The sequence below is a fragment of the Lissotriton helveticus genome, chromosome 8 (assembly GCF_964261635.1).
Source record: "Lissotriton helveticus chromosome 8, aLisHel1.1, whole genome shotgun sequence".
Lineage (NCBI taxonomy): Eukaryota > Metazoa > Chordata > Amphibia > Caudata > Salamandridae > Lissotriton > Lissotriton helveticus.
The window spans coordinates 785,435,770-785,456,541 of record NC_136069.1 but is presented as its reverse complement, the minus strand read 5'-3'; positions in this window follow the sequence as shown (position 1 = coordinate 785,456,541).

Genomic DNA, 20,772 nt, shown 5'->3' with positions numbered 1-20,772 from the left:
GTGGGCACTGGTTGCATGCAATAAGGAATTGCATGCTGTAGTTTTCCTATATAGTTTGCTATGGATTGTTTGGTTTTCAATATAGAATTCCACATCCAAGAATGGGAGTTTGGTATTAAAATATTCCATGGTAAATCTGATGTTTTGGTCATTGTCATTTAAGTATTCATGAAATTTGTGTAGTTTTCTGGTGTTCCTGTCCAAATCATGATACAATCATCTATATACCTGCCCCAGTAGAGTATCTCACTGTTCCATTCAGAGGCTGGTGGGCCCCAGACTCTCGTTTCCTCAAACCTTCCCATTACTAGGTTGGCATATGAGGGCGAGAATCTGGAGCCCATAGCCACTCCTTGTTTTTGCCTGTACCAATCCTTTTTGTATAGAAATACGTTATTATCCAAAATAGTTTCTACCATTTCCAGGAGCATTACAGTATGTGACCATGTACTTGCTGGTCGTTTGCTTAGCATTTTTTTGACAGCAGTTAATCCGTTGTCTCTTTTGATGCATGTATATAAAGAGACAACGTCAAGTGTGACCATAAGCATATTGTCTTCCCATGGTAGGTCTGCCATGGTCCCTAGAATATGTTTGGTATCTCTGATGTAAGATGGGAGGTTTAGTACTAGAGGTTTCAAAAATACGTCAACATACTCTGATAGTCTCTCCGTTGGACCCCCAATTCTAGAAATTATCGGTCTACCTGGGGGAAAAGTGTGAGGTTTGTGTACCTTGTGTACCTTAGGTACTGTACCGGTATCTGGGTTTGTCTACTCTTAGACACGTGTATTCGTTCTCATCAATTAAACCCATCCCATGCCACCGCTTTAGGAGTGTGTTTATGTATTCAGTCAATTTCCATATAGGGTTGGATCCGATTTGCTCATAGCATTCGGTGTTGTGTAGTTGAGTGAGGATTTCATGGTCATAATCTTCACTTTGCATTATCACCATGTTACCCCCTTTGTCGGCCTCCCTAATTGTAAGTTTTTCATTTGTACTTAACTCTCTGAGTGCTTTTCTTTCTCCTATGGTTAGGTTATTTCGGTGTATATGTGTTGCACTGTCTTTTGAGTTGTGTTTGTCTAGGTCAGCAGTCACTGCTTTGAAGAACTGATCAATGTTGTTGCCCGCTGTGAGTGTTGGTGTCCATTTTGATTTCTCTCTTAAATTGCGTGTAATGTTGTAGTCCATGTTTATATCTAGATCTCTCATAATTCTATCTGTGAGTAACACTTCATCTTCGCATTCAGTTATCGATAATAATAGTCTAGTATCAACTATGTCTTGGATACAAATATCACCACATGCCAACATTCCCAAATTTTGCTGCATTTGTTTATTTGTTGGTTTATTCAATTCAAAGTATTTTTTCAGTTTCAAACGTCGTGTAAATTTAAACAGATCAATCTTAGTCATACATATATCACCAACATCATTAGGGCAAAAACTCATGCCTTTCTCAAGTACTGTTATCATATCTTTTGTAAGATCACAGTCACTCAAATTCATAACTGATACATTTTTTATTTTTTCTGAGTCTGGTTCCAGGACCTGGTTCTGACTCCCTGTCTGTCCTGACCTGCTGCCACCTCTTTTACCTCTCCTTGTTTTCCTGATTGTCCTGTTTTTCTGCTCTCTCTGTTTCCCTTCTTTATTCTGTGGATCTCTAATAAAAAACTATTATTGGGGTCAACTATACTGGTAGCTCCCATCAGTCCCTCGTTCTCATTCTCACTAGAGTTGATTGTGTCTAGGGATGTTGTGCTAGAACCAACCGAGATGGTTTCACTTTGGGTTTGGGATTTGGTTTTAGGAACCAGGTGATCATATTTTTTGGCAAAGGTGAACACCCTGCCACCCAAGTAGTCTCGTTCATCTCTTTTGAGCTCCCTGCTTTTCCGTAATTTTATGTCAGTGACATGTCGTTGTAATATGGCATTGAGTATCTGGTAGTTTTTGCTGGTCACATCTGGTTGGTTAAGTTCCTTAATTTCTAGCTCCAGTTTGTCTATGTCTACTCGTAGTTTGGCCACTTTCCTTTCACAGTTTTCTATTAGTATCATCATTAAATTGTTAGAGTTATTCGTTAGTTCCTTTTCCCAGGCTAATAAAAGATCAGGTTCGAGGTCCTCGTATGTTGGGATGATTTGAGATCTGAGGCCTCTTGGGACTCGTTTTACCTTGATATACTGTTTTAAAGTAGCTGCATCCCACCACCTAGATGTTTCACTGATTTTTAGTTTCTCTAACTTCACAAATTTTTATTTTAGTCCTTCTGGTCTAGGAGGTTGCCCTCCTGGTCCTGACGAAGTACTTGGTTGTTGGGTGCCTATGTTGTTAAATAGGTCTTCCGCTTCTTTATCTCTATTGGACCTATCATTGCTAATGGAAGTCATGGTGTTCCTATGGTCTGCCCCTAGTTTTGAAACAACTTTCAGTACTTGGTTAGTGGTATTTAACTAGGTTATGGCGCCTCAAAGGAATGTACACCTTGCTTATTGCTAGAATAGTTGTTAGTGTGAGATACGGTGCTACAAGGAGAAGAGAACCACTTCCACTCTTCTAGTTTGGCTAAAGCCACAAGAACATTTGATACTCCTTAGCACACGTATAGTAGAATTCTTACAGTTCACATGTGTTTCCACCACACATCAATCATACATTCATCAAAAAAAAAAATTCTGTTCCTTGTGTTCAGGTTTGTTGATGATGCAGTTTTATTTCTGGAGACGTCACAGCCGACACGTGTTTCGTCGTTGAGGGAATGTAACCCACGACTTTCTCAAGGCTGTTAGATAAAGACATGTGATGTTGTGACATACTGTTAATAGTATTTTCATAATATACAATACATTTTATAGACCTATTGTGTTCTTAATATTGGTACGATTAGGTGATGGTTATGGTTATACATCCTCTGAGTTATTATATTACCATTTTTAATTTATCTGTACAAAATTAGTTGATGTTTGTCCTTGATGCGTACATAGTGCTTATGACAGTTTTGGAAGTCTATGGACCCATTAAGAAAGATATGGAGAAGCCAGTGGTTTTATACATCATCATGCATCCTATTATTGGTGTGCAAAGTGATTTATTCTTTGGGCATTTGTGATTCTAGTTTGCTGTTATTGGTGGTAGCATGCATAACAGTGAATCATGCTTGAAATACCTATTCTCCAAATTGTCGTTGTTTCTGTGGGGAAGAATTTCAGACTGAGATTTAGTTCTAGTCCCAACTCTGTTCGTAAGTTACATGTGTTTTAACATTTTAGTTGTTTGCATTGTTCTTAGTCTATTTACTTACATTCGTTGAGGTGATAATTCCAACCCTCAGTGGGGTTCAGCTTGGGGACGTTATTTCTGGTTAGTTAATTCGTTGTGACCGGAGTGTCGGTCGATGTTTCAAACAGCTGTGAATTAATTTAAATTCAGAATTATTTCTCTGTAAATTTCTAAATTATTCGAGCATGACTAGCGTTTCTTATCTTATGTCTAGAAGTACATCTTGGTTACTATGGCTTGCTAATACCGTCTATCCGATTATACATTATCCTGTCACTCGTGATGAGATCGTTGGTTGGCTGGTTACAAGCCTGCGTTTTACATGTTGGAGTGGTAACAATCCTATGATTTTAGTTATACTCGATCACATTTAGGCCTATTCGCTGCTCTTTATGGAGCTTGTGAGCCCATTGATGTTAGGCGGCAATTTTTAGAAATATACTTTTACTTAGCATTTAAAACAAAACCAATCCTGAGTCCCGCTTTGAATCACGCTATCTTCTGTGTGTCATTAAGTCAGAAAATACCGGCAATTCTAGCCTTATTCCTTTCCCTCAGTTTTAAATACTGGCGTAATTGTGAACCAGTGAATTTAATTATGCGCGATCATATTTAGGCATAGTCACTGCTCTTTATGGAGTTTGCGAGCCCATTGTTGTTAGGCTACAGTTTACATAAGTATACTAATTATTGGTGTTAAAATAAAAACCAGCCTTTAGTCCCGCTTTGAAGCACGTTAACTTCCGTGTATCATTTAATTAGATAAATAGCGGTAACTCAAGCCTTTTCTGACAGCTCTATTTTGGCCACTCTGACTCAACTTTCAAAGACGACTTTCATGTAGCTAGTCTTTCTGTCGAAGTGACATTATACAATTTACATGTCTCGCGTTCATGATGAGCGCTTCGTTCTTACCTGTTCGCAGCTTATCTCATGATCAAAATTCGGTCCCGCTGCAATCCTTATCGTGCAGTGTCTGCTTCCCCGTTGTTGTGCCTTATATTTTGAATTGAAGAGGTCCCGCGTCTCCTCACCTCTTTCACTTCCAGTTTAACTGGTGGTTACGTGAACATACTTAGAGTGGGTATCTTTTTACGAAAATGGTGGCCATTTTGACATTCCAGTAGTATAATAATGTTATATACGGCCCACGGTGTTGGTTGCTTGCAAATGCCTTGTTATTCTATCCTGTATGCATTATCATTGGTTTGTTGGCGCACTGGTCTAGTTATAAAACAAACTGTTTTTTAAAAAATATGTATTTTTTAAAATAAGATATTTCTTTATCTTAGTTATTTCGTTATTTGTCTCACATCTAATGTCTCCCAATTTATAGGTGCTCAATTTTGGAGTTTGTTTTGCAGTTGACTTTTTATATTAACGTGTTTGTGTATTAAAAAAGGTTAATTTCTTTTTTTTTTAAACGGTAAAGTGCGATCATATATGTGAGTGTGATCGTTATTGTGGGTGTTTCACTATATCTTGTGAAAGAGTCTACTTTTAAGTGACGATGATAGATGTGATTTTTCTTTGGATCGTGTCATTTAGAAATAACGGTCTCAGTGGGACAGTGGATCTGTGGTTTCTCCATTCATAATGGGTTCAGTACATTTGTTTGCCATTATGTGGCCAAACATTTTAAAGGAAAATTAATACAGGCATAAATACATTAGACAATCGGTTAACAGTGTTTACGATGGTCATGGTACATTAAATCAAACATTTGTGTAAGGGCGGTTATTTACAGTCCTGGTTTTATTCAGTTGGCCCTTCAATACTGTTCATGTGCCTAAAAAGTAGTGTAGCTCATGGTCAATGTTTAAGCCCAGTTCTACACTTTTAAGTGTCATTATCCAGATTGCCTCCCTCCTTCGTAATGCTAGTTCCCTATTACCCCCTCTTGGATGGGTAGTTATGTGTTCAAATCCAAAAAATTTGAAAGTATGGTTTGACGTCTGTGCTGGACAGATGGACATGTGTGCTGCCACTGGGTAACGCATGTCGCCTTGTTTTACAGACCTTATGTGCTCATTGATCCTGTCCCTCAGTGGTCTCTTAGTACTTCCTACGTATCTTACTATATTCCATGGTAAATCTGATGTTTTGGTCATTGTCATTTAAGTATTCATGAAATTTGTGTAGTTTTTCTGGTGTTCCTGTCCAAATCATGATACAATCATCTATATACCTGCCCCAGTACAGTATCTCATTGTTCCATTCAGAGGCCGGTGGGCCAAACAGCAAAAGACACCATATCAACACCACTATAAACTGCCTAAGCAAGTTTGTAGTATATGCTCTGGACTGAAAATGTGGCAAAAGATACGTAGGAAGTACTAAGAGACCACTGAGGGACAGGATCAATGAGCACATAAGGTCTGTAAAACAAGGCGACATGCGTTACCCAGTGGCAGCACACATGTCCATCTGTCCAGCACAGACGTCAAACCATACTTTCAAATTTTTTGGATTTGAACACATAACTACCCATCCAAGAGGGGGTAATAGGGAACTAGCATTACGAAGGAGGGAGGCAATCTGGATAATGACACTTAAAAGTGTAGAACTGGGCTTAAACATTGACCATGAGCTACACTACTTTTTAGGCACATGAACAGTATTGAAGGGCCAACTGAATAAAACCAGGACTGTAAATAACCGCCCTTACACAAATGTTTGATTTAATGTACCATGACCGTCGTAGACACTGTTAACCGATTGTCTAATCACCCACAGTAACGATCACACTCACGTATATGATCGCACTTTACCGTTTAAAAAAAAAAGAAATTAACCTTTTTTAATACACAAACACGTTTATATAGAAAGTCAACTGCAAAACAAACTCCAAAATTGAGCACCTATAAATTGGGAGACATTAGATGTGAGACAAATAACGAAATAACTAAGATAAAGAAATATCTTATGTTAAAAAATAAATATTTTAAAAAAAACAGTTTGTTTTATAACTAGACCCCATCAGTGCGCCAACAAACCAATGATAATGCAAACAGGATAGAATAACAAGGCATTTGCAAGCAACCAACGCCGTGGGCCGTGTATAACATTATTATACTACTGGAAGGTCAAAATGGCCACCATTTTCGTAAAAAGATACCCACTCTAAGTATGTTCACGTAAACACCGGTTAAACCGGAAGTGAAAGAGGTGAGGAGACGCGGGACCTCTTCAATTCAAAATATAAGGCACAACAACGGGGAAGCAGACACTGCACGATAAGGATTGCAGCGGGACCGAATTTTGATCATGAGATATGCTGCGAACAGGTAAGAACGAAGTGCTCATCATGAACGCGAGACGTGTAAATTGTATAATGTCACTTCGACAGAAAGACTAGCTACATGAAAGTCGTCTTTGAAAGTTGAGTCAGAGTGGCCAAAATAGAGCTGTCAGAAAAGGCTTGAGTTACCGCTATTTATCTAATTAAATGATACACGGAAGTTAACGTGCTTCAAAGCGGGACTAAAGGCTGGTTTTTATTTTAACACCAATCATTAGTATACTTATGTAAACTGTCGCCTAACAACAATGGGCTCGCAAACTCCATAAAGAGCAGTGACTATGCCTAAATATGATCGCGCATAATTAAATTCACTGGTTCACAATTACGCCAGTATTTAAAACTGAGGAAAGGAATAAGGCTAGAATTGCCGGTATTTTCTGACTTAATGACACACAGAAGATAGCGTGATTCAAAGCGGGACTCAGGATTGGTTTTGTTTTAAATGCTAAGTAAAAGTATATTTCTAAAAATTGTCGCCTAACATCAATGGGCTCGCAAGCTCCATAAAGAGCAGCGAATAGGCCTAAATGTGATCGAGCATAACTAAAATCATAGGATTGTTACCCCTCCAACATGTAAAACGGAGGCATGTAACCAGCCAACCAACGATCTCATCACGAGTGACAGGATAATGTATAATCGGATAGACGGTATTAGCAAGCCATAGTAACCAAGATGTACTTCTAGACATAAGATAAGAAACGCTAGTCATGCTCGAATAATTTAGAAATTTACAGAGAAATAATTCTGAATTTAAATTAATTCACAGCTGTTTGAAACATCGACCGACACTCCGGTCACAACGAATTAACTAACCAGAAATAACGTCCCCAAGCAGAACCCCACTGAGGGTTGGAATTATCACCTCAACGAATGTAAGTAAATAGACTAAGAACAATGCAAACAACTAAAATGTTAAAACACATGTAACTTACGAACAGAGTTGGCACTAGAACTAAATCTCAGTCTGAAATTCTTCCCCACAGAAACAAAGACAATTTGAAGAATAGGTATTTCAAGCATGATTCACTGTTATGCATGCTACCACCAATCACAGCAAACTAGAATCACAGCTGCCCAAAGAATAAATCACTTTGCACACCAATAATAGGATGCATGATGATGTATAAAACCACTGGCTTCTCCATATCTTTCTTAATGGGTCCATAGACTTCCAAAACTGTCATAAGCACTATGTACGCATCAAGGACAAACATCAACTAATTTTGTACAGATAAATTAAAAATGGTAATATAATAACTCAGAGGATGTATAACCATAACCATCACCTAATCATACCAAAATTAAGAACACAATAGGTCTATAAAATGTATTGTATATTATAAAAATACTATGAACAGTATGTCACAACATCACATGTCTTTATCTAACAGCCTTGAGAAAGTCTTGGGTTACATTCCCTCAACGACGAAACACGTGTCGGCTGTGACGTCTCCAGAAATAAAACTGCATCATCAACAAACCTGAACACAAGGAACTGAATTTTTTTTTTGGGATGAATGTATGATTGATGTATGGTGGAAACACATGTGAACTGTCAGAATTCTACTATACGTGTGCTAAGGAGTATCAAATGTTGTGCGCCTGTGTACATTAAGGAATTATGGGGCATATTATCAAGGTACGGTGTTAAAATTATTGCCGCTTTAGCGGCAGGAAACTGCCGCTAAAACGGCGATAATGAGCTTGAGAATATGCCGTAGAGAATTCCAATAGAAGCCGATGTTAACACCAGAACATGGGCTTCTATTGGAATTCTCAAGGGCGTATTATCAAGCCCATTATCGCCGCTTTAGCGGCAGTTTCCTGTCGCTAAAGCGGCGATAATTTTAACACCGTTCCTTGATAATATGCCCCTATATTTGTCCCTTTTCCCATGGTTTCTAGCCTCTCTTTTTAACTCTCCTCTTACTCCGTCCTCTCTCTCGGTACTACTCTCTTTTTCTTATATTGTCCTCTGTGCTCATATTGCCCTTCTTTGTCTTTATATTTTCCTGTCTCTCCTCTTATTCCTTCTGTCTCCTCATTTTCTTCCCTCTCTCTTCATATTTCATTTTTTTTTATACTCCCTGTTCTGTCCTCTTTCTCGTTTCTCTTCCTCTGTATATACTCTGGGCAGATTTACAAGCCCTTTGTGCGTCTTTGTTGTTTAATTGTGTTAGTGTTTTTGATGTAATAGTGGCACAAATAATGTAGTAAATTGCATGTGTATTTGGAAAATGAGTCAGTGTTGTTCACTGAAATGTAGTAATTATATACATGGAATATGTATAGTCACGTAAACGTTTTTCAGTAGTAAATGGTAAAATGCATGGTATTACACTGTGCATGTGTGTACATTAAGGAATTATGGGGCATATTATCAAGCCTGGACAATAAAGCCGCTTTATCGGCAGGAAACTGCTGATAAAGTGGAGATAATTGTCTTGATAATAGGCTCTAAGGAATTCTAATCGAAGCTCATGTTAGATGTCCTTCACATTTAACATGAATTTCGATTGGAATTCCATAGAGCATATTGTCAAGCCCATTTTCGCCACTTTATCGGCAGTTTCCTGCCGATAAAGCGTCGATAATTTTATCACCCAGGCTTGATAATATGGCCCAATATTTGCCCCTTTTTAAAAGTTTTACAGTAGTAAATGTGTTTTGGTAAAATGCATGGTCTCATAATTATTTGGGTAATGTCACACTGCGCATCTGTGTACATTAAGGAATTATATTCGCCCCTTTTTGCATATTTTCCACACTCTCTTGTCATACTCCCTCCTCTCTCGTCTTACTCCTTCCTCTCTCATTATACTATCTTCTTTTTCTTATATTCTGCTCTCTTTTTATACTTTTTGTTTTCATACTTGCTACTCTTTTTTTATATTCCTCCTACTCTTTATATTCTCTCTTGTCTTTATATTCACCAATGTCGTCATAGTTCTTACTGTCTTCTCATAGTACTCCCCCTCTCCTTATACGCTCAGTCTTTCCTCATATTTGTCTCTTCTCCACATTTTTGTCTGTGTCTCTTTACATTCCTTCCTCTTTCTCCTATATACTCTACCGTTCTTATATCCTCTGTTTCTTCTTATTCTTGCAGTTCTTTGCAGGTACTCCCTATTGTTTTCTCATACTTTTCTTTTTCTTCTCATACTCGTGTCTCTGTACTCACATTTCTCCTCTCTTTTCTTATACTTCGCACTTTCTACTAATATTGCCGTCTTTTCTTATCGTCATTCCTTTCCTCATTTTCCACCCTGTTCTTATACTCCCCCTGTTTTCATATTCTACTCTCTCTTCTCTTACTTCTCCATGTCTCCTCATACTACTGCATTTTTCTTATATTGCCTTTTGTCCTATACTCCTCTCTGTGTTCATATTTTCCGCTTTTTCTTCATATTTCTTTTCTATTTTAATTTTCTGTCCTCTCTGTTTATAGTTCCTAAATCTGTTCATATTGCTTGCTCTCTTCTCTTACTCCTCCTTGACTCCCTGCATTCACTCTGCAGCACTTTCCTCATATTCTCCGTCTTTTCATACTGACCTCTCTCTTTATATTTATTTCTCTTGTCATACTTCTGCCTCTTTTGCCATACACTTTTCACTCTTTATAATCCTCCATCTGTTTATACTCCTTCTTTTCTCCTCATACTGTATCCTCTGTTCTTGTACTCCCCTTTTTTCCTTATGCTCCACTTTTCCTCACATTCTCCGTGCTCTCTTCTGGTACTGTTCTCTCTCTCCTTATACACACTGTCCTTTGCTAGTACTCCTTTATTGTTCTTATAGTTGCGCGTCTTTTCACATATTCCTTCTTTTTCATTATAGTCTTTCTCTCTCTTCTTATAGTTCCCCCTCTGTCCTCTCACTCTTTTTGTCTTCTTATACTTTTCTTTCTCTTCATACTCTCCCTTACCTATTCATACTTTTCAGTTTATTTATACTCTCTTTATCCCCTTATATTGCAGTGTCTGTTTATACTCCCCTTTTTTATTAAATTTTCCCTTATTTCATACTCCTTCCTCTCTTGTTGTAAGTCCTTTTATTTTCACAGTCCCACATTTCTCCTCAGAATCCTCCCTCTCTTTTTATAAGTAATATAATGTGTTATGTTATGGTAAATGTATTTGTATGGCGCGTGGCTACCCCAGCAACGGGGGGACCCAGCACTAGCAAACGGACCAACAGTAGGGCATGGCAGGCGCATAATAGAGAGGGAAGAAAGCAGTCAGTGTCCGGGAGGGGGGCCTAGAAGGAGGAAAACAGCCACGTTTTGATTAGTTTTCGGAAGAGCAGATGGTTCATGGTATTACGTGCTTCCAGGGGGATGGAGTTCCAAAGTGTCAGAGCCATGCACTTGAAAGAACGACCCCCAGCTCTACTCCTACGCACCCTAATGGGCGGGCGAGATGGAGATCAGCAGAACGGAGAGCATGCGTGGGAGTGTAGAAAGTACAGAGTCCCCGCAATATTTAAGGGCCATGGCCATAAAGAATTTTGTGAGTTAAGCAGAGAGTTTTGAATTGAATTTTTTGTTTGATGGGTAACCAATGTAGTCGACGTAATATCTGTGAGGTGGGGCAGTGTTTCGGCAAAGCAAGAAGAGTGCGGGCAGCCACGTTCTGAGCCCTTTGAAGTCTTTTTGTGACTGTCAGGTGTGAGCCCAGCATGAGCACATTACAATAGTCTAGATGAGATAGGACCATGGACTGGAATATTGTCTGATGGGTGGGAAGCTCGAAGAAACCTAAAATGGGCTTGAGAGAGCGTAGACGACCATAACAGGTGCCTGCCACTCTTTTTGCGTGGGAGTTGAGAGCAAGAGAGTTGTCCAGGAGGACCCCCAGATTTTTTACTTCCTGTTTTGGAATCGGGGGTGAACCCAATGCAGGGGGCCACCAATGCTCATCCCACTTCTGTGGATCACGGCCAACCAAGAGCAACTCTGTTTTAGACAAGTTGAGTTGGAGACAATTCTCTGACATCCAGCCAGAGATGGCTAGTACATCTCCTTGAAATTTAACTCGGTCCATCTCGACGTCACTGGAGTAGGTGAAAATAAGCTGTGTGTCGTCGGCGTATGTTGTTAATTTGATATTACGCTCCCTGGCTAACACGGCCAGGGGGTGGATGTACACATTAAACAGTGTGGGGCTGAGGGCAGACCCCTGTGGGACCCCACAGCTGATGGGGGAGCCTGCTGGACGAGTACGGTGGAGCGTGGGTCCGGAAGGAACGGTCAGATAGAAAACACGCGAACCAATCCAGGGCCCCGCCCCCGATCTCCCCAAGTCGATTAAGTAGGATCTTATGGGAGACCGTGTCGAAGGCCGCACTCAAGTCCAGCAGGATCAGGACTGAAGTATCGTCCAGATCTTGGGCAGCCCTCAGCTGTTCAGTGACTGCCAAAAGAGCGGACTCTGTGCTGTGATTAGCTTGGAAACCGTTTTGAGACTCAACCAGGATCCCATTAGTCTCCAAGTATTTGGTCAAGATGGAATTAACATGAGATATCGTCACCTTGGCCAGATACGGCAACAAAGAGATGGGTCTGAAGCTCTCTGGTCGCGAAGGATCTAAGGTGGGCTTTTTCAGCAAAGGGACCACCTTAGCGTGTTTCCAGGAGCTGGGGACTATAGCTGATTGGAGCGATCTATTGATCAGCTCCCGTCCCTCGAGCAAGATGGAATCCTGGTGTAATCGGAACATCTCAGGTTTTACCGGGTCATCTGGTGACCCAGACTTCACCTTAGAGGCCAGGAGTTCCAGATCTGTCTGAGTAAGAGGTGGAAGAGTAAGAAGAGAGTAGGGTAGATCATATGGGCCAGTGGCTTCACTGTAGGTCGTAACAGACTCACCAAGGTTTAATGAATCATAGATTCCTTTTACTTTGTTACCAAAAAAAAGGCCAATTCATCACACTGAAAGTCGGAGATTATTGTGCTGCTTGTTGCCTCAGGCGTTTTAGTCATATCATTTATTAGGGAAAAGATGGTTTTCGGACGATTAGTGCTGGAATTAATCAGATCGGTGTAATAGGTGGCTTTAGCTTTTTTTATCAGTCTGTGATAGGCTTTGGTGGCAGATCTATAGCTATTTTTTGCTAGAGGGTCATAGGAGCGCCTCCAGGTACGCTCAAGGGTTTTGCAATGCTTTTTTTTGATCACGAGTGCCTCAGAGTACCAAGGATGGGACTGTTCGCATTTGGGCCTAGACATTTTCTTAGGGATAAGGAGATCCAGCGATTTATTGATCCACTCCGTATATACTGTGCCCACCTCCTCGAAATGGCTGGGCCAATCCGGGCAGGTGGTTTTGAGTCTGGACTAAAAAATGGCACCATCTAGTTTGTGCCATGGGCGCCTCCAAAGGGGGAGGGAGGGCTTTTGCCTAGGACAGGTTGGTATCCTAATAAAGTTGTGAATAAGGAAATGGTCCGTCCAGCTAAGAGGAAGGGGGCAGAGGCCGTAATGTCTTGAATGTTGGAAAACACAGGATCTAACAGATGGCCTGCCGAGTGGGAGGGGCCTTTGGCCAACTGAATAAGCTGACATGCCTCCAGATCACCCAAAAAGTTCAGTATGGCGGAGTGTCCAGGCACTCTAAATGAAGGTTAAGATCCCCCAAAATACCAAAATTCGCGGACTGTAGGGCTAAGGTCGAAATAGACAAGGCCAGTGACTCTTGGAAAGTGCTCGCTGGCCCAGGGGGGCGATAAATCAAAAGACCTGTGAAAGTAAAGGTGTCAGAAATCCTGATCTTAAACAACACACTTTCACAGTCAACAACATTTGTGAGGGAAAAGGTACAGGAGTAGCTGGATTTAAAAATCACAGCCAGTCCCCCTCCCCTCCCGCTAGGCCTATTTTGGATGCGTATTGAATAGCCCACAGGGAGGGCCAACGCTAGGATAGTTGACGAATCATCAACTAGCCACGTTTCAGTTAAAAATAATAGGTCGGGAGTTCGGTCCAGAAGAAGCTGGGCGACATCTTCATAGTGCTTAACTAGAGACCTACAATTAAGGCTTAAAATATTCAAAGTCTCAGTTTTTCCTAGCGTTGGGGCTATGCCTGGAGGAGTCTCAGAGGCCTCAGTGGGTTTGTAACCGCAATGCTTGCACCGGAAGCCTACGGTCCCGGGATGCCAGGGATGGGCCATGCAGACTGCCTGACTGCGGAGAGCAAGTAGCTCCTCGCAAGCGTAAGGGGTCATTGGAGATATGTATTGGCCAGAGCTCCTGGTGTCTGGCGTCGGTCAAGTGCGGACGGGCGCAGACGGGCTCACCTTTGGCGACCCGCCGGCTACCCGCCACGTGCGTCCGCTGCGCAGGAGACTGTGCTGCTAGCTTTTAAGGCACCGGCCACGCCTCTATCGGAAGTGTAGCACCCTCAGGGGGCGGGCCCAGGTTGGAAACGCCCTCCACAACAATCGCACTTGCCGCGGTGGAACAGGGCGACGACCGAGTCTTAAGGTAGGTAGAAACAAGATTTGGAGAAGCATAGGTCTAACAAAACAATTCTACAGTTTTAAAATCACTAAACACAATTATGAAAATGCCGCCGCTAGCGCCTAGCATATCAGGCGCGTCCGCTGCGCGGGAGACTGTGCTGCTAGCTTTCAAGGCACCGGCCACGCCTCTATCGGAAGTGTAGCACCCTCAGGGGGCAGGCCCAGGTCAGAAACACCCTCCACAACAATCGGCACTTGTCGTGGTGGAACAGGGCGAGGACCGAGTCTTAAGGTAGGTAGAAATAAGATTTGGAGAAGCACAGGTCTAACAAAACAATTCTGCAGTTTTAAAATCACTAAACACAATTATTAAAATGCCGCCGCTAGCGCCTAGCATATCAGGCGCGTCCTATATTTCATATATTTATTTTTGTAATGTTATATATTTTTTTTTATAATAGATTCTGTTTATCAATACTGAAACAAATGTATCATGCCTACAAAAACTCAAAAGAGGAAACAACGAAAGAAATGTGTTTATTTGAAGAGAAGTCATCCACAAGATTTACATGCAGAACAATGTGTTAACAAAAAGAAATAAAGTCCTGGTAGGAGAAGGAACACTTTTCTGAGGAAAATATTAAAGAGTAAGAGTAGTGTGCACAAAGAGAAAAATAGTATTAGTGTATCTGCAACGAAAAAGAGAAAGAAGAATAAAGAGAACAATCATGGAAAAGCAACTGCTGAAAAAATAGTGTATAGTAAAAGGAGGAAAAACCAATTTATGGAAATTAGGAAAAAAATGTTTTATAATAGAGTGGTGTCAAATTTAATTAAAGAAATTAAGGAATGGAAAAAAAACGCATTTTATAAGAAGAAGAAAGGTATAGAAAATGTAGTTGAGAAAGCTTTCAAATTGAAAACAAAACTGTTTATTTTAGTAATCAATAGAATTGGATCACTAGATAAGCCAATCCATTTAATGAAGGCCAAGAGTAATTAACAGAAGTCATTTTTGTGAGTTTTTTTGGGTGGATGGAAACATAGTTCAAGTTCTGAGCCTTTTTTTAATGAAGAAAGTTATCTTCAGAGTAATGATTTGTTGCATGCAGTTGACACTAGTGGTCGTGCTTATGAGGTTAGAAATGGTTGTCCTATTGAGAAAGAGAAAATTGTTCCTAGAAATGCAGAAGAGGTGTTAGCTGATGAAGTATTAGGGAGAAGTCCTAAAGCTCCAGTGTACACTTGGAATTGTAGTAGTATTTGCAGTGTACAGCAAGAATCTGTTGATTTTTTACGCAATTTCTTACGTAACTATCGTAAGAAAAGTGTTAAACAAAAGATTAAGATGTTGCAAGGACTAGACCCTTGCAGAGTGAGAGAAAATACTGGTTTGCAAGGTCATTCTCTGGCTTGTCTTTCTAAAAAAGTATGTCGAAGTGTTTTTCACCATTTCAGGATGTTAGTAGTACATCATTCTGAAATGAGGAAATAAGTCAGATTGTATTATGCAAAAAGTCCAGCACTAATGTTAAAAAAGTTGAATAGTGCTCTTTTGCATGGATCTGTATCAAATATAATGAACGTTTGTGATGAACTTGAGGTTAGTTACTTTGGTCCTGAGGAAGACAGTGCAGAAATTGAGGTATTAATAGAAGGAAATGTAGAAGAGAATGTACAACATTGTAGTACAGAAAATGTTGAGCAAGACATTACAAAGTTTAAGGTGATTTCAGGTGAAAGGCCAAATTATTCTTGTATCCGTTGTCGACAAACTTATTATAAAAATCAGACCAGGACTGTTGATTTGTATTTCAAAAGTGAAAAGGAAAATAATAAGGATTGGAAGGATTTTGCAACTTATTTTTTGGTAGAGAATTGTTTTAATTTGGGTTCTGATCAGCGTATTTGTAAATATTGTTATAACAAATTAGATGAGAACAAAATGCCTGCTAGAGCGGTGCATAATAATGTTGAGTTGGTAAATATTCCTTCTGAACTGATGGATTTAAATGCCTATGAGTCTATTCTTATTCAATGTGTGCATCCATTTCAGGCTATTGTTCGTATGGAGCCTAAGACAGGAAAATTGCCTCCTTCAGATTTACATAGAGGATTAAAGGGAAGAGTTGTATATTTGCCTCTAGATTTAAATAAAAATATTGAAACAATTAGTGTAGAAAATGTAGAGGATGAACCTTCAGTTATTCTTGTTAATGGCGTTCCTACTAAGAGTAAGAAAATCTGGCAAGAATTAGTGGATGTTAGGAAAGTGAAAAAGGCAACGTTGTATCTGGTAAAAAATAATCAATATTACATAAATGTGAATGTGAGAAAAGAAGAAATAATTGTAGAGGAAGATAGTGACTTGCCATCTGGACAAATTGAAAGAACTGAAGAAATCTATGAACATTACAGTGTTCATCCACTGCATTCTTAAGAAGTGATGGGGAATACTATAGAGTCATTCCAAATGAATGAACCAAAAGGAAGTCCCATTAGTGTATGGGAAAAAAGCTTGGAAGCTCGTTGTTTCCCTCAGGTGTTTCCCACAGGAAAAGGAGGACAATATGATGACCGACCTGTGCAGATTCTTTAATCTGAATACCGGACATCAAGATTATATGCAGAAGATCCAAGATTTCGACAAGGTATTCCGTATTTGTTTCATCTTTTGTTTGAGAGTGATTTGTCTGGACTTTCTTATGCTGTACACCATATATTGAAAACAGGTGTACATCTGCAAAATGTTTAGGCAAAGCAATTTATGGATAAAGTAATGCAGAAAGATAATGTTTTGGAATCTCAGCTAATTAATCTCATGGCATGTCAGCGTGGTACTAATGAGTACTGATACCGTCGTCATGGAGAACTGAAATGTATGCTAAGGAACTTAGTACCTCCTACATGGTTTCTTGCTCTAAGATGTGCTGAATATGCTTGGGATGATTTACTTCAACTTCTTCGAGAGGCAAATCCAAATATACTAAATATTGAATAGAAGACACCTGGAGAATTGTGCTCTTTGGATCCAGTTAATGTATGCAGGTATTTCAATCATAGATTCGAAGCTATGATGTCTTTTATCACCAATAAAAAAAATCCTCCTCTTGGAGAGATTCTGGATTTCTTTTGGAGAAAGGAGTCAGGCGAGAGGTGCTCCTCACATACATATGCTAATATGGATCAAAGATGCTCCCAAATATGAAACTGAGTCAGATGATACTGTGCTGTCTTTTATTGAAGAATATGCTATATGTGATATACCCAAAAGTACACAAGATAAGGACTTAAGACAACAAGTCTTACGATTCCAAAGCCATCGTTGTGGGAAATACTGTTGTCAAAAGTACAAATCTAAGGACAAGTTCTACACCAAATGTTGTTTCGGATTTCCACTTCCTGTATATCGAAAGGAAGAGTGAACAGTTTTATGTCATCTTTGCGACATACTATCACAAGAAAGTCTCCAAAAAATACCTACAACTTAAAAATAAATGAAGAGTCAAAATACATAAATGACTACAACCCAGTCATTTTGTCCATGTGGAATGCTAACATGGATATTCAATATGTTGCAGACAATGTCATTGCTGTTGCTCGATATGTAACATCCTACATAACCAAATCAGAAAAGACAGAATTGAAGGAAATGTGGGAAGAGATTTCCCACGAGAAGAATCTAAGTAAGAAATTATATAGTTACAGTTTGAAGATGTTATCTCATCGAGAAATTGGAGCGTATGAATGTTCAGATCGCTTATCATCTGCTAGTCTATACTCCAAATCTAGAAGAATCTTTTGGGTGAGTTTAGGTCTTGCTGCAACACGAAATCGAGTACTTAAATCTGTACAAGAAATGAATATTTTGCTGAAAAAGAGCCAGAAAGTACAGATATTGTGAAAACAAATATGTTGGATACATATTATCCAAATAGAAGTCATCATCTTGAAACATGTGTCTCTATAAAGTGCTTCAAAACTATATTTTTAAACGGAATATTATAGAAAATGGTATATATGCCGTGGTTGGTTCTGAAGGATGTTTGGTGAAACAAAGAAAAGGACATTTGATTAATCACCGTAAGCTGAGTTGCGAAACCCCTGCCAAAAGGGAATTTTACTATTTAGCTCTTTTGCAACTTTTCAAGCCGTGGCGTTCAGAATTGGAATTACTTGGAGATTTTCAGAGTTATGAAGATTCGTTCAACGCAAGTAAAGATAGTATAGAATGTCCTGTTTTTGCTAATTATGTGAAAATGTTGAACGACGAAATTGAGCAAGAAGCTACAATTGCAGCTAGGATTGCTAGAGACAGTTCTCAAGAGAGTCAAACTTCTGCTCCATTGAGTCAGGACCCACTAGGAGTCCCAATTGTTCAAAATGAAGCAGCCACTGCTATGAAAGAGGTGGAAACAGCAATGTATCAAGCTCAAGAAGATGTAACAAACTTAGGAAACTTGGAAGAACAACTAAATCTTGAGCAGAAAGAAATATATGAGCAAGTGAGAGAACAGATTGACCATGGATTACTTCATGAGAAGAAAGAGTGCTCTTGCTCATCAGTTGAACCTATCCGAATGTACGTGAGTGGACAAGCTGGAACAGGCAAAAGTTTTTTAATTAAAGTAATCACAACTTTTCTACAGAAAACAACTGAGTCGCATTTGTCTTGTGTTGTCACTGCTCCAACTGGATTAGTAGCCCACAATATTAAAGGAATTACTTTACATCGTTTATTAATGCTACCAGTAGAGCATGAAAACAAATTAGAATACCACAAGCTATCTGGAGAAGCTTGTTGTGAAGTTTCAAGAGTCTTGAGGAAAATGAAACTTCTCATTATTGATGAGGTAAGCATGGTATCAAACTTAATGCTTGCCTTTGTGCATTTAAGAATGTAGCAAATTATTAAAACAGAGTATGACGTATTATTCGGAGGAAAACACGTCATAGTTTTTGGAGATCTTCTACAACTTACTCCTGTAACATGACAACCAGTGTTTAAAACACTGGCGCATGAAGATACCAGAAAGTCTTTGGGGAGCATTGGAAATATAAACATTTGGTCATATTTTGAGTATAAGGAACTTATTACAAATATGCGACAGGCAAATGATGCTGATTATGGAAGTATTCTTGAAGATATAAGAATTGGAAAAGTGACTGAACATGGCAAACAAGCTTTACAGAGATGATTATATTCCAATTTGTTTCCAAATGAAATTATTGTCCCAGTGAAAAATATACATGAGAATTGCAGAAAACAAATCTGTAATCTGCTTAATGCCAACACTGCGTGAATGTTCTATATTCAATGAAAAAATGTTAAAGTTGGAAAATGAAGAAATTATAAAATTGGAAGCTATTGATAAAATATAACATGAAGGAATCACTATTATTTTGACTGAAAAGTTGAAGAGGATATTGGATTCTTTAGAGAAATCGATTAGTAAAACTGCTGGTTTAGAAAAGAATTTATATGCATGTGTAAACTGTAGGGTCATTTTACGACATAATTTGAATGTGGAAAATGGTTTTGTAAATGGAGCAATGGGTAAAATAGTTAATTTTGTTCATTACGTAAATAGACATGGTATAGAATTTTTGAAAATCAAATTTGATGAAATTGAAGAAGTACACCAATTTAGTGGTTGTTCATCTCGGTTTTTACTTGTAAAAGATTTGTTTGTTCTCAGAAAACAGTTTCCTATTTGTTTGGCATATGCGGTGACCATTCATAAATCTTAAGGTTTAAGTGTAGATAGTGCTTTAGTGAATATTGGAAGTACTGTGTTCAAAGAGGGTATGGCATATGTTGCTTTGTCTCGAGTGAGAGCTTTATCTGGATTGTACTTAATTGTTTTTGATGAGACAAAGATTAGTGCAGATGCAAATTGTGTGAAAGAGTATAATAGGTTAAGAAGAGAATATGCACCCAATCTAGGTCAATATCCAATATTTGGAAAGCATGTGGTAGGTAGTAAAAGAAGATTTGAGAATATCTGTAGTGAAGCTGTAGAGAAAGTAAAAAAACAAGATGAAGTTATAATTGGAGGCAAAAAGAAAAAGGACAGTGTTGAAGAGAATGTTAGTTATCAGTTTGAAAATAGTTCTAGTGTCAACTGCTATGCTAATGCAGTTGATAATGTTGTTTTTTTTCTTGAAAGTTTGCTACAACAAATTGTTGAAAATCGGAAAGAAAGATTCTGTTTGTTGTTGTATTCTGTTTATGAGAAATGTAGTAGTGATAAAAGTAAAATACAAAGTGTTTCTGATATTCGAAATGTTTTGGACATATGTTCTGGTTCTACTCAATTTACGCAGAATATTCAGCAAGATTGTCAGGAATTTGTAATGTATATGCTTGTTGTATTGGAAGATTAAAGTATCGATATTAAAAACCTTTCTTATAAATGGGAACATAACTGTGAAAATTGTTTGTTTACATGTAGAAGTAACATTGACAATGAAAGATTCATTTATTTGACTTTACCTGACTGTGAATCAGTGTCTTTTAACAATCTAATTAGAGGAGCAAGTCAAAACATGGAGTGTAGACAATGTAAATCAGAAATGTCATCAACATTATTTATACAAAGATATGGACAGTATGTCCATATCTATATGCCCCAATATCTCTCATTGTATTTTATCTCCCTCCTAGCTCCACTCTCCCCAATATCTCTCATTGTATTTTATCTCCCTCCTAG